Here is a 15661-nt window from a genome sequence, read left to right as displayed (position 1 = left end):
AATCAATGTACTAATGTATGGTGCAGCTGTATTAATACAGTATCAGTACTGATGTCCCCTTTGACACCCATTTATGTGTCCCATTGTCCAGACGTACTGCTGTAACAGGTTGAGAAGTATGATTGAGCGGCAGGACTGTAACTACAGTGTGCCATACTAAGATACAACAGAAATGTATACCAGGTATCCCCGGAGCACATGTATGTATGTTTATGTTCAGCTAGAAGGCACAAAAATAAATCACATGGGTTTCAAGCATTCAGGTACATAGGTTGTGCATGTTTTACATGTGTGCAATATCAGTGTCAGAGCATACAACAGACAGAAATGTGTACAGCTACTGGTTGTTGCAGTGCCCTGACACTGATATGGGTACTAGAGTAGGCATGATATCCAGCTATTAATCAGAGAAGTGTCCACCTATGCTATGACCCTCTGTCCATGCCTACCACTACCAGTTATCCACACCTATATACAGTGGACATCACAAGTGTACACACCCCTGTTAGAATGCCAGGTATGTGTGCTGTATGACAATCAAACCACAGAAGATCATTTCATAATGTTTCTCATCTTTATGTGACCCCCCCCCCAACCTGTACAATTCCATTGAAATGTTATCAAAGGTGTTTCTAGGAAGGTGACCAACTATTGCCAAGTAAAGATGTGCCATGATGTAAGAGTCCAGACCAAGACAGATGAATGCTGTAACCATCTCAAGATGTGCATACACAACATATCAGTTTAAGGGTGTGCACACTCATTCAACTGTTTTATTGTACTGAGTATTATTTCCATATGTTTTCACAGACCTGATTGTTATGTTTTCAATTGAATTGTACAGGCTATAGGTCACACTACTTGTGGGAATTGTTATGAAATGATTTATTGTGGTGTGATGTTCCAGTTGCACAAATAGCAAGCAGTGTACCAGGGTGTGTACCCTTTATATTTACTGTAGCTATATGGACACAGCAGTACCTGACCTGTATATCCAGCCTCCACCAAGGTAGAGTAATCCCCTTTGGTGGACAGCAGCAATACAAAAAACACATAACAGGTTGCTACATTGGTTGTACAGGGACACATAGGTGCAGGCAACAACTTTGAAGCAAGTCCACCTATATCTGAGCAAGCATCTAAGTTCATAGGTGACTTTCTGTAAGGCTGACTATGACTATGAATTAGACATATCCACACCACCAAGGACAATTACAACCATGTCTCCACACATGTTGCAAGTCTCAGATGAAACAACACAACTCACCCTGTACTGGGGGTAAAGAACACCTCATACACACATGCTGTGGATATAGGCAACCTGCATCACACAGGTTAGGTGGGAACATTGCCACCCTGTCCACCCTAGTTGTATGGGGAGATATGCACATCAACCACACTCCTCCCCTCAGCAATGGTGAGCATGTACATATTCCCTACTGATGGCAACAACAGTATATCTCAATGGGGCATAATAACATCAGTGTCTGCCTCCTACATGAACTCAGGCATATGTTCAGAGCTCCATCACACACCACAGTCAAACACAGACCTGCCATCATCCACACACCATCCACATGGAAGATGCCCACTGCACACCCTCTACACAGAAATGAATGGAGGATAGAGGATTATGCAATCAAGTGTCCAACATTAGGGGGAATAAGATAACTCAGGGACAGGCATGTAATGCAAGCTGCTATAGCCATGATAGCTTGGAAGGTTTTGGTGTAGTGTGGATTATTTGCAAGTAATATCCACTGTTGATGTGCATTTTGACAACCGTATGAGGTCCTGTGACCTTTTTCCTGTTTATGCCTTCCAGGTAACATGCAGAATGCTCACCTACCAGCATTCTCTGCTGGGGAAACAGACAGCATTCCCCAATATGTGATTGGACATTATGCCCTGTCATTTGGATGGAGAACAGAAGATGTGCAGGAGAGGACTGCCCTGTGGAACAGTGTGGTCCTCAAGGTAAATGATGCACAGCAGAACTTATGAGCATCTGCAGCATTGGGCCACCAACCTCAAATGCCATGCCCGTTAATGAACTGCTGCTGTAGTGAGGGACTGAATAGCCACTGGTGGGGGCCAATCCATCCATCCTCCACTGACACCCACCGAGGAGCTCCTCACCACACTTGGGCCATAGGCTGAATGCACAAGCCATGACGCTAAGGGAAGCATTGTGGTAGTGGGTTGCACACACACACTGGTTGAGTAGCATGCAGGTAAAGGCCCAGTGGGGATTAGTACACTAATGTATCAGACATACATGTATCTGTATTGTCTCTACATGCATGAGTCAGGTCCGATTGCAGTTGTGGATGAGGTTTTCTAATGCACAGAGGTGCATATTTATGGTGGGGATAGGACATTGTGTATTATTGCAGTTAGTACTGTAGATGTGCAAACATGCTGCATCCATCCTGTACCAAGGCCACATGTGCGTCTGCTGACAATAACTACCTCTCACAACCACCTAGGACCCTCTGGTTTGCATATGGGACAGCAGCCTGAAGCTGGTGAGTATGACATTATTCTGCTGCTGCCTGGCAATACCCCAGGCATGTAAAGCACATGCAATTTACCATGCACACAACCAGCAGTAATAACTATATTGCTTTATGTAATAGCTATAGTGCTTGTTGTGCATGTTCACTTGGGCTGGGGTTAACTGTATTGCATCACAGTGGTCACCACTGGGGGCTATCTGATGTGAATTCAACATTCCTGTAGCATAACTCACTACTTGTCAGTGCCAAGACATTTGGACAGAGGCCAGCAAATTATGCTGGACAAACGGCCTAAGGTAGGGCCATACGTGACACATTTCTGGTATACAGTGGATATAAATTGTGTACATACCCCTCTTAAGATGCAAGGTGTTCCTGTTACATACTAATTAGGATCACAATATGACACTCCACACCACTTACAGCCTTTAATATGACCCATAACAGGTACGGTTCACTTGTAAAACCAAGCATTTGACTCATGTATTGCACCTGCAAGGCTGGCCATCTGTGAAGGTGGCAGACATCCTATCAGCATGATGTTTCAGTCAGGTATGATACCTCATGCTGCCATATGTGTCAGTATACTCACTGTGGCCTATTTGGCTATAATATCACATACATGGGCATTGTTAAGGCACCCAGACCACTTCCAACCACATATAGGTTTCAAACATATGGATGTTTCAGACACATCTGCACAGAGGAATGTACAATGGTTTGACCTGCTGCATGTGAAGCAATTGCTGTTACCACACTATATAAAGTAATAGCAGTGGGAGGTGGTCACCAGCTGTGTATGGTATACACATCAAAATGGTATAAGCCACACAAGGTATGACCCTCACACACACACAAACAGTTGCTAGCATTAGAACTCCTGCCTAGCTAGGTTTCCCTTCTATAGTGCTACGCACTTATCAGGCACGCCACAGAGCTTATACTTTTTTTTGTTTCTTCCAAAGGTACTTCTAAGGTGGATGACATCAATAAGTCTACTAAATTGGAGTGAAGGGAAGTGTAAAGGGTAGTACACAGGTCAAAAATGGTATGAGCCAGACAGTACATGATTCAAACACACATACATCCAAACACACTTGCCAGTATTGGGATTAGAACTCCTGCCTATCTAGGTATATCTACTACTGCATTACGCAGTTACCGCATGTGCTGCAGAGCTTACTGAACTTTCATATGGCCAAAGCTGCCGATAACTGCACAGCTGTGGTAAAGTATTACAGGTGGCAGAGAGTCTGCCTTTTGTTCCACCCGTACATCAGGCTCTTTCTTTCTGTCTTGCACTTCAACTAACATTATGGCTTGGCACTTCACCAGGTTATTGTATCAAGAAGTGTTGCACACCTGGGAGCCATCAACAGTACTCCTTCATCACAGATGTAGCCCCAGTACTTACTAGTTATGTCCACCTCTCCTGGCATGTTTGAAGGGTGGTTATCTGTGCTTTTACCCATTAACCTGGTGCACTTGTCCATTCTGGGGCACTGTTGCAACTGTCTCATGTACACTGACATCCCTCCCCTTTAAACTCCAAACACTCAGACCTGTGAGGGTTACCCATATATCACCCAATATGGGCATATGCACTCTCTAGCAAAGACTGGACTAGCAGGTCAAGAGGATAATATCAGCACCTGCACCACACTATGTGGAACATGTAGTTCACCATGACACCCACTTTGACAGCCATGACATACAGTGAAAAGCTACACAGCCACCTTCTCAGAGGCACTCAATGGAGATTTACCCAAACAGCACAGACCAGCAAGGCAGACACCCACTCAGACACCGTGACCTGGCACATGCCAAGGGACACATATTTAACCTACATAGTGTGGCCCCAACCTAAGCTCCTAAGGATAACCACCTTGCACAATACAGTGATCATGGGTAACTCAATACTGAGGCACACACATCTCACTCACTAAGTTGAATATGGAGCAGGTAACAGACAAATATCTATCACATGCCAGCATCTACCACATGACACAGCCAGTCATGTCACTCCACAACAACTACGAATATCACTCTGTATCCATGTGGGTGTGAATAACTTGGGACATACTTCCCTGGACTACATGACAGGAGACATGGGTTGAACTCTCTGATTATGTGGTCCAGGCAGGTGTGACAGTAGCCCTGAGCAGTGTACCGCTGTCACCCAGAATGATGCTGTGGTACTATCAACAGATGATTGACTGCAACATTGGCTTACATGTTATGTGTCATTCTTAGGGGATCTAGAACCTCTCTGCTTGGGATGACATGATTGACAGAACCCAATGACTTGCCATGGTTGTCCTACATCTGTCACCGCTGTGTTGCCAGGTACTGGCTAAGTGTCTTCCCACCCCAATGGTGCCTTATTAGACAGTGTTCCTAATGTTATTACCACCACAACAGCTACACATGTATGCAATCTGAGGGTCATGCTGCTCAACAGTGGACATCTAACTGTCAGGATGCAGTCACTCATAGCAGTTGGAGTGAAGGACACATGTCTGCTGTAATGGAGAGGTGGTTTACAGCAGCAGACCTGCAGTATCAGGCTATGACACATTCCACAGCTGTCAGCCCCCAAACATGGACCACATCACACCTCCACAGGTGGTGTTGTCAATATATTCATTATGGGTAGGAACACCTCCAGACTAGTATCCCATCATAATGCACTGGAGATACTACCGATACAACTGCCGTGGGGTAATAGTGCAATCCAGACCATAGCCTGCTATGGGTCCACATCTATGCCTCTAGACTGTCAATGCACATTCCTCAACATCCTGCCATCTATGATGGTCCAACGCAACACTGACATAGTATGAATCTTCAACTACCCCTCCATCACCTGGGAAATGTAGCCAAATGCTAGTACAGTGGCCCAACACTTCTGGTATTCATCATTTCCATTGCCCTAGACCAGCTCATACTGACCCCTGGTAGAGGATGCAACAACCTTGACCTGTGTTGACCACTTAAATATGGGACTGTTGGTCATCCACATATGTCAATCCCTGCATGGTGAGAGTCATACAGGCTGTAATCAACATGGAACTCAACATGTCAGCCACTCCCCCACAAAGATAACCACCTGGCAAAACCTCTCCAAAGCTGACTTTGCAGCCATGAAAACAGGGGTGGATGTCTTCACTGTACCCATGGCAATGGGAAATAGCTTGCATGACTGTGGAATCATACACATAGGCACTGTACAAACAGGTACATGAATGCATGGTACTAGCCAGAGCCAACAGAACCCAGACACTGTCTTCCAAACACTGGGAGACAATGTGATGGTCACCTGCCATTACTAAAGTGTACATCAGAAGGAGGACACTGTTTCAGGGAAAGGTGGTGTCCCATGACTGTTTAACTCCCTTATTAGCCTCAAACACAACTTTTGATCCCTCATGAAATCCTCAACAGGCATATATGGCAGCAGAGATGCTGCAGACACTGATGATAGTCACAACAGCCTTTGATAGTTACATCAACAAACTCCACAGCATTAAACACAAGTGCTGTGAGTTACTGCACAATGCTAATACCTATCCTGAGACAACAGATATTGGCCACAGTCTTGGCAACACATTCAGTGCCAGCTTTACCCTTCTCTCCTCCCACAAGTGAAGTGTTGAGTGAATGTGTTATCACATGCTGTAGTTCATTTTCATTCTAGGCATCTGTGTGTCACCAGGATGTGGCCCTGCAGCAAGGCAATGGGGTATGGCAGTGTGGTATCACATTCACCATGTCATAGGCAGGGTACAGTATGTGCATGGTAATCCTCGGTCTGTAACACAGTAATTGCATATGCCTCACAGATTATACGGCTGAGGGTTGTACATAGGTATATGTTGATTTACATCTGTTGTAGAATGGAGAATAGTACATGTTCTGGTTTGGACACACCTCCGATTGCTAATAACCACAGCCATAGGGGATATTCATCAACCAAACACACTGAGATTACTATACACACACACACACACACACACACACACACACACACACACACACACACACACTTGCTAGTACTGAGATCCATAGGTTCATTGCTTTATAGGTGGGTAGTAGGTGAATGGGCCTGAAGGCTCTACAAGGCTAGTCCAGGGGAATACCTTGGCATCAGGCAACATGAAAATAGTCCCCAGTGTGGCTCAGGTGTATAGTCACTGGAGTGGTCCCCAGGGGTAGTTATTGTATTCCCCATCAACTAATCCAGATTTCTATTGTGGATGACCAGTAATGTGCACTGCTTCCCATGTATGTGATTTATATTCCATAACATGGACATGTCTGGGTTGTGCACATGTCCCACATGCATGTTCTTTAAAGTATGTAAGTGAGCTTGAGGTCTCCGTTGCATGTTGTCTGGACAGTTTGGTATCTTCTGATGTAGCATTTCTGACCTCATTTGGTGAGACCTGGCTATGTACCTGAGGTAGTGATTGCACCTACATTGACAGTATGATACGGGTATTCATTGGAGTTATTGGTGTTTGTCCATACAGGGCATGTGTATAAGGCATGGTATTGTATTCCCTTTGTGGGGTACATTTGCAGACTCTACAGTTGTTGCAGGTGTCCAGTTGGGAACATGGCAAAAGGGCCACTGTACACATTGATTGGGCTAGTGAGGGGATGGAAGAGGGTGCCATGTCCTTTTACTTGCTGGATGACACACAGTCAGGAGATGTAACTTATCAATGTACTTTTTGAAGTCAGTGGCACTGTTGTGGTCAACAGGCATGTAGTCCACTGAAATCACACCATGGGTACTGTCTGTGAGGCAATATGCAAGGGAACTACCGATATAGTGGTTGTTGCCTAGCCAAGTGTGTTTGTGTATGATTTGTGGGTGGAGAGTGGTCCCAGAGTATTAGATGGGTTGCCGATACTGTGCAGTACTCCATACTGTCATGTAGTCATTGCACATGGCACTAGACATTTAGGGCTGTGGATTGTCTACACCAGCCTCTACGGTGTTTGACAACTGTTGGCCTTGTAATGTGGACATTGGGACATATAGTAGGTCCTCAACATAATAATTTAGCAAAACCCACTCCCCCAATGGATCCTGTTATTACACAATCAAACATGCCATGGAGCTTATATGATGGATGTGGTCCCAAGGTATTTCTAAATTGAGGAACATCAACAGCCCTTGTAAATACTGGCATTGGGTGATGTAGTGGGTGAGAGATTCCAGAAAATATTTTACCCTACACACATATTCACATTTGCCAGGAGTGAGGTTCAAACCTCTTTATATCTATCTTTTTGGGCCATTCTGGTTACGCATTTACCACATGCACCACTGACCTTACATGGCTTAGGGTTGCCAACAGGTACTTTTAAGGTGAATGATATCTGCAGGACTGCTAAAGTCAGGCACTGAGATGTGTACTGGGGCCAAAAGCTTTCTTGTACGGGCATATATATGTACACACACAAACACTTGCCAGGAATGAGATTCAAACCCCTTCCTATGTAGTTATTGCTACTACATTCTTCTGCATATATTGCACGTGCCACAGAGCTTACATGCTGGAGAACTGTGCAAAGGTATCTGTGAAGGTGAGTGACATCAGCAGCAGTGCTAATGGAGGGGGTAAGGGAAGTATTGTAAGTATGAATGACCACAAAATCAGGTCTCTACAAGGATACACACACTCTGTTACTCAAACACTCACATTTACACAGTTGCCAGGATCAGAATTGAAACCCCTGCCTAACTAGTTTGCTACACTATAGTATTACACAGTTATCACAAGCACCACGGAGATTATATGTTGGAGAGCTGTACAAAGGTATCTGTGAATGTGAACGACATCATCAGCAGTGCTGAAGGAGGGATAAGGGAAGTTTAATGAGTGTGAATGGCTTCAACCACATTCATCTAGAAACACACACACACACACACACACACACACACACACACACACACACACACACACACATGCACACACACACACACACACACACACACACACACACACACACACACACACACACACACACACACACACACACACATACTCACACACAACTTTACATTTGACAGGGCTGAGTTTACAACTGCTACATAGATACCTATTTGCACTGTAGTGTTACACAGTTATCACACGCACCACTGAGACTATAGGGCTGAGGGCTAACCAAAGGTATTTCAACACTGAATGACATCAGCACATCATGTGATATAGGCCAATGGGATGTGTAGTGGGTGGGACAGGCCTCATAACAGGATTCTCTCTGTCGCTGTCTGTCTTTCTCTTCCCCACATCTCTCTGTGTGTATGTTTGACATATTATATTATGTTGGCCTTAGATATGTGTGAGTATTCCTATATAATGTGTGTGTGTGAAGTATCAATGGTGTATAATTTGGTGTGTGTGCATAGACATCTGTGAATAACCAATATCTGTAATCCACTGTGTTGTGAGACATGGGCTTCATTTCTGTAAGTGTAGGGGCATGCCCAGTATGACCTTCTATATTGAATGTGCACATCCATTCCAGGGAGGGTTGGACTTCAGGGTTTTGTGTGCTATAGCTACACCTAGCAAACTGTTTCTGCAGGATATCTGTAGACAGGTTGCCAATATGGAGACACAATGGGCTTAACATATGGGGGATACTGTAACTATTGCTGCCTGTGCTGCTTGTGTGACATGTTTGGTTTTAGCATAGATTTTCTGACATATGTACTGTTTTACACTGTGTCATGTCATCAACTAGTGACAGCCATAATTCTTTGCTCACAGTTATTTACCAGGAAATACAAGATGAATAAAGCTGAGACCAATATTCTGAGACATATAGACTACACATTCTGGCACACACCTGCCATTGTGGAGAGGTAGCTGCAGACAATAGACTGCTGGTTCTATGTAAATGGTTCAGCACCTTGTTAGTATGCTGGCTAGGGATCCCCTCCCTGTGCTTTACTCAACTTCATGGAATGACCATATCCTGCTGGGGCCATACCTCTCTCAGCTGTACAGATACACCCAGGTTATCTAGAGGAAGACTCATATATCTGGTCAGTTCACCTTCACATTGTGGTTTACAAGCAGTTTTGTGGCTATTCATTCATGGGTTTGCAGTCGGGAGTAGTATGGGCAGACATTAGAGTTTCAGACTTCACACACTCCATGACATCCATGCTTCTACACCCCCTCCTCTGTTATTCTCTCCTCCACCTACCATTATATAAGCAATATCTCAGAGGTATCCCTATAGTTGGGTCTTTATCACAGTAGTGTTTATGGCTTGATCCACAGTCCTTGCAGTAGGACATGGGGAGGCATGCTACTGGCATTTGTCAACATGGCCTTGCATTTATTTTCTGTTTACTGTGTTAGGTTGTTAGTCGGGACCCCTGACATTTCATACATTGACACTATGGGTGAGGCATGGGCCTTTGCCAAAGGACTGTAAGCCATTTGAGAGTACTGCAGACCATCTGTTAATGCATTTCTACATGGGATTGTGGGTGGGGGGGGGGATGCAGACCTGCAGTCTTTAACATTTTAAATGACTGTACTGGTATTTTTGTTACTCTGTTAGCTTCCATTTCATATTGCATTGTGACCTATCATGCAGACAGGAGGCATATCAGTAGAGTACACATGTTAGATCTTAATGGCATATATTTCAGTTTCAGGCTTCTTACCCTTCAGAACTAGAATGCAACTGCCAGACCTGTTGTTGTATGTCTGTGTAGGTATGGTGGGGGGCTGTTTAGCATTGCCATCATTTGAGGGCCTTAGCCCGACCCTTCTTCATGGTCATCTACACCTGTCCTGCTGGGTGAGGCTGGTGGTGGGCATGTGACCCTCATAGACATCCATGTGTGTGACCTATTGACACCCACAGTTCTTTGAGCCATCACATGTATTGTGGTGGGGTTTGTCACCTTGTGTAGTGCTGCCTAGTATGTTGACACCAGTATTTGTTATGAATTTCCTGCTGTCCCATATAGCTGTCTGCTGCTATCCCATTCAGCCACCCATTTCCCTTGCATGCTTGCGTCCACATCATACATACAAGTATGAGAATATAGTACTCCATTCAGTAATTAATAGGAAGGCTGACTTACCTTGTTGCTGGGCCAGTATTGAGGACAGTGCTGGAGGGCTGACTATGTTGGATACACATAGTACACTCCCTATACATGGTAAAGCTCAGGTAGTGTCATGTTTGGCATCCCTTTTACTGTATGTGTGAGTTGGAGAGAGGTATCAGTCCCTGGGTCCCTACAGTGTCAGTGTGTGTGCTATGCATTGCCTCTTTGCCAAGGCCTGGGCATACTGTGCATGCCTCCTTCTACCTACAGGGACTGGCTCATGATGTTCCTCCTCTGAGTCCCTCTGTGCCTGTGCTGGCCTTTGCAATAACGGGAGGCTGTGTGGCTCTGCCCTGTGCTTTTCCTGCTGCAGCTGTTTCCACAGGATCATATTGTGTAGCATGGCACATACTATGAACATTTGTGTACATGTAGCTGGAAAGTACTGCAAGGCTCCACCAGATATGTCAAGGCAGCAGAACCGTGACTTGAGCATGCTAAGCACACATTCTGTAATGATCCTGGTTTGTGCATGTGCCTCTTTATGGTGATCTTGTTCAGGTGTGTGTGCATTTCTGATGGCTGTCATCAGCCACGGCTCCAGTGCATAGCCAGCATCACCCACTAGATGGCCATATGGGATATCCCCCCTGACAAACACCTGATACAGCTGTGAGCAATGCCAGATGTGGGAGTCATGATAGCTTCCAGGGCTGCCAGCACACGCATTCATAATAATGCACTGGGCATCGCACATGATCTAGCAGTTGATGGAGGGGAAGCTCTTGTGGTTTATATAGACACTGCCCCGCTCACTGGGTGGTACTTTGATGTGGATGTGCATGCCTTCTATAGCACCAACTACCTCAGGGTATTATGCTATATGGTGGAAGAGACGCATACATCTGGTCAGCGCCTCATGGGCAGTGGGGAAATATATGTGCTCATTGGCATGTTGTGTCATGGCATCCAAGAACTGGTGGAGTACCCTGGATGCTGATGCTGGTGAGACTCCCATCATATCCCCAGTTGGTCTTTGGAAGGTACCTGTGGCTAGTATTCCTAAGCCTAGACATACCTTGGTATCCACTGGGATGAGTTCCCCTGTATTAGTTCTGTGTGTGAGGCGTAGCCAGCACAGCTCAACAATTTGCTGTACAATGTCCCCGTCCACCCTATAGTGCTCTACTATCTCCAGCCCATGTAGGCCCTGGTAGGTTACCCTGGGTGTGTACACTCTTCTCCTCCACCTCACTGTGGGTCAGTTGCCAGCATTCTCCTCCTCACCACCCTCAGTCTCTAGCACATATTAAAGGCGTAAAGCAGCAGCAGCCTCTAACATTTTTAGTTAGTTTTACCAGTTAAAAATCTCCTGTCTGTGTACACCGGTGGTGTAGGGTTTGTGGGAAAAAACAGTCTGTAGGGCATTTGCTTAGTTTATATTAGTGTACTAGGCTGCTGCATGTGTAATTGGCTGATTCTGATACATTCCACCTGCCAGCTATGCTAGTTCTCCTTGATTGTCTTCCTAGTGCTGTTTCCCCTTCCCGGTTCCTCCCTATTTAAGCCCTGAGGTGCACTGCGCATACCCAGTGCTCACATGTAAACAGTGCTGCCACTTCCTCTTTTTTTTTTCTTTTTTTTTTTTTTTTGTTTAAATCCCGGTGTGCGGCACGCACACCCATTTAGGCTATATACACAGTGCTCAGGCACATCTGATGACACACCCCCTTTCTTAGCTGTGCTTAGCTAAGGGCAAACACGGGCCACAGAGCTCCAATGAGCTTACAGCAAGCATGACACTCCACCTTATGAAGTCATTTAGCTCTTACACTTGCACTGTTATATTGCTGCACCTACATGGTTAGGTACAAGCTGACACTTTGAAGAAATCTGTGATTCGGTATAACTCCCCTCATTTGCTTACCCTAGTGTGTAGGTCGTTAGTTACTGCACTTAAATGGACCCTTTCCCCTTGACAACCAGTGCTCCTTGGTATTGTTTACATTCTGCATGCCATTGAGTATAATGGCAAAATACAAAATTAACTTAAAATGGACTTTTCTCTTTTTTTTTTTATTTTTGGCATGATCCCGTTTATGCGTCACTGCCCTAAGCTTAAATAGCTCAGATCGGCCAAAAAAAAAAGTTTAATTTAAAAAAAAAAATGTTTTTAATGTCAATAGCCTTATATTTGGCCATTGGCATGTGCATTTTACTGGAATACATGATTTCCATGAGCTGTCCTGCCTCCTTTTGTTCAGATGTAGAAATATATTCAGTTACAAACTGAATACATTTCTGCTCTGATACTGTTCCTGCATGGTGTCCGGTCAGCTTCGTGGATCGCAAAATCACCTCATTTGCATGTTTTTTACCAGCCAATGAGGTGATTTGCATTTCACATGGCTTTCTATGCAGGAACAGTGTAGAGCCACACGTGCACGTGAAAACAGCACATACATGGATAGCAAAGTGGCCATTTTCCATACAGGAGCGGCTACACTGTTCCTGCATGGAAATCAGCCATTCATGAATCCAGGGTCAAGTCTATGTTACTCTTACTCTATTTCTTCAAACTTTCTTTTCCTTTCTTCACCTACATGTCTTGCCACACCTCTCTTACTTTAGTACTTGTTCTATTATTCAGAACTTTGTTTTTCCTTTTCCTTTCCCTACACGTGTCTCACTGCACTTTCTTTTTTAAATCTCTAAATATTCCTAACTAAACTCTCCTACTTCTTTTTCACTTACAACCCTGAAATGTACTACTTGCACCAGCTGGAATATAGTAAAAATTAGAATATGTAATACATACATTTGCAATCATGGAAATTGTTCCTTGCTTATTGATTACAGGACTTGCATTAGGCATTGTGCATGGATTGTTGCACTTGATTGTACTGTCATTGTATTTTTCAAGCTTTTTCAACATTTTGTAAATTCTACTGAGTGCTCCTTCTACGTGACTCTGAAAAGATTCACTTGACCAACACACCTATGTAGTAGACAAAGTTAAATAAATAAATAAATAAATAACAGAGACACAATACAATTTTTTTTCACTCTACAAGTTGATTTGGTTAGAGTCAAATCACAAAAAATCCCTAAAGCGTAAGCAAGGCTGACTTTTTCCAAAAGACTGTATCTAGTTAGCTTTAATCTGCTTTCTACAGTTCTTTATCTGCTACTGAAAAACGCTTGCTGTCTTGATTTCCTGTTTCTGAGACTGTGGCCTGTCAGACCATCTATCCCCAAACTTTTTCACAGCTCAGTATTGGAACACACATAAAATGTTAATTAAAATAAATGAATAGATTGGCTAGACAGAGGGACAGAGCTGGGAAAGATGTGCAGCAGGTAAGGGTGATAAAGGCTAGTGAGGGAAACATACTCACAAGCAAGGAGAGTGTGTTGAGTAGATGGAAAGAGTACTTTGAAGGGCTGATGAATGAAGAGAATGAGAGAGAAGGTTGGATGATGTGGGGATAGTGAATCAGGAAGTGAAACAGATTAGCAAGGAGGAAGTAAGGACAGCTAGGAAGAGGATGAAGAATGGAAAGGCTGTTGGCCCAGATGACATACCAGTGGAAGCATGGAGGTGCTTATGAGAAATGGCAGTGGAATTTTTAACCAGATTGTTTAATGAAATTTTGGAAAGTCAGAGGATGCCTGAGGAGTGGAGAAAAGTGTTTTGGTACCTATCCTTAAGAATAAGGATGATGTGCAGAGCTGCAGTAACTTCAGAGGGATAAAACTGATCAGTCACAGCTTGAAGTCATGGGAAAGAGTAGTGGAAGCTAGGTTAAGAAGGGAGGTGATGATTAGTGATCAGCAGTATGGTTTCATGCCAGGAAAGAGCACTACAGATGCAATGTTTGCTCTGAGAGTGTTGTTGGAGAAATACAGAGAAGGTCAGAAGGAGTTGCATTGTGTCTTTGTGGACCTAGAGAAAGCATATGACAGGGTGACTAGAGAGGAGTTGTGGTATTGTATGAGGAAGTCGGGAGTGGCAGAGAAGTATGTAAGAGTGATACAAGATATGTACGAGGGTAATATGACATTGTTGAGGACTGCGGTGGGAGTGACAGATACGTTTATGGTGGAGGTGGGATTACATCAAGGTTCAGCTCTGAGCCCTTTCTTATTCACAGTGGTGATGGGCAGGTTGACAGATGAGATCAGACAGGAGGCCCTGTGGACTATGATGTTTGCAGATGACATTGTGATATGTAGTGAGAGTAGGGACCAGGTTGAGGAGACCCTGGAGAGGTGGAGATATGCTTTAGAGAGGAGAGGAATGAAGGTCAGCAGGGCTAAAACAGAATATATGTGTGTAAATGAGAGGGAGGGTAGAGGAATGGTGAGAATGCAGGGAGTAGAGTTGGTAAAAGTGGATGAGTTTAAGTACTTGGGATCAACAGTTCAGAGTAATGGTGAGTGTGGAAGAGAGGTGAAGAAGAGAGTACAGGCAAGGTGGAATGGGTGGAGAAGAGTGCCAGGAGTGATTTGTGACAGACAGGTACCAGTAAGAGTGAAAGGGAAGGTCTACAAGAGGGTAGTGAGATCAGCTATGTTATATGGGTTGGAGATGGTGGCATTGACAAAAAGGCAGGAGTCAGAGCTGGATGTGGCAGAGTTAAAGATGCTAAGATTTGCACTGGGTGTGACTAGGATGATCAGGATTAGGAATTAGTATATTAGAGGGTCAGCTCAGGTTGGACAGTTTGGAGACAAAGTAAGAGAGGCGAGATTGCATTGGTTTGGACATGTGCTGAGGAGGGATGCTGGGTATATTGGGAAAAGGATGCTAAGGATGGAGCTGCCAGGTAAGAGGAAAAGAGGAAGGTCTAAGATAAGGTTTATGGATGTGGTGAGAGAGGACATGCAGGCGGTTGGTGTGAAAGAGCATGATGCAGAGGACAGGGAGAAATGGAAACAGATGATCCGCTGTGGTGACCCCTAACGGGAACAGCTGAAAGAAGATGATGATGATGATGAATATCATTGCTTACAGATCTAGTATTTAGCCTTATTCTAAGAAGAAAAG

This window comes from Protopterus annectens, chromosome 7.part1 (genome assembly GCF_019279795.1).
Source record: "Protopterus annectens isolate FY-2018-M chromosome 7.part1, PAN1.0, whole genome shotgun sequence".
Lineage (NCBI taxonomy): Eukaryota > Metazoa > Chordata > Ceratodontiformes > Protopteridae > Protopterus > Protopterus annectens.
Note: the sequence above shows the minus strand (reverse complement) of the source record.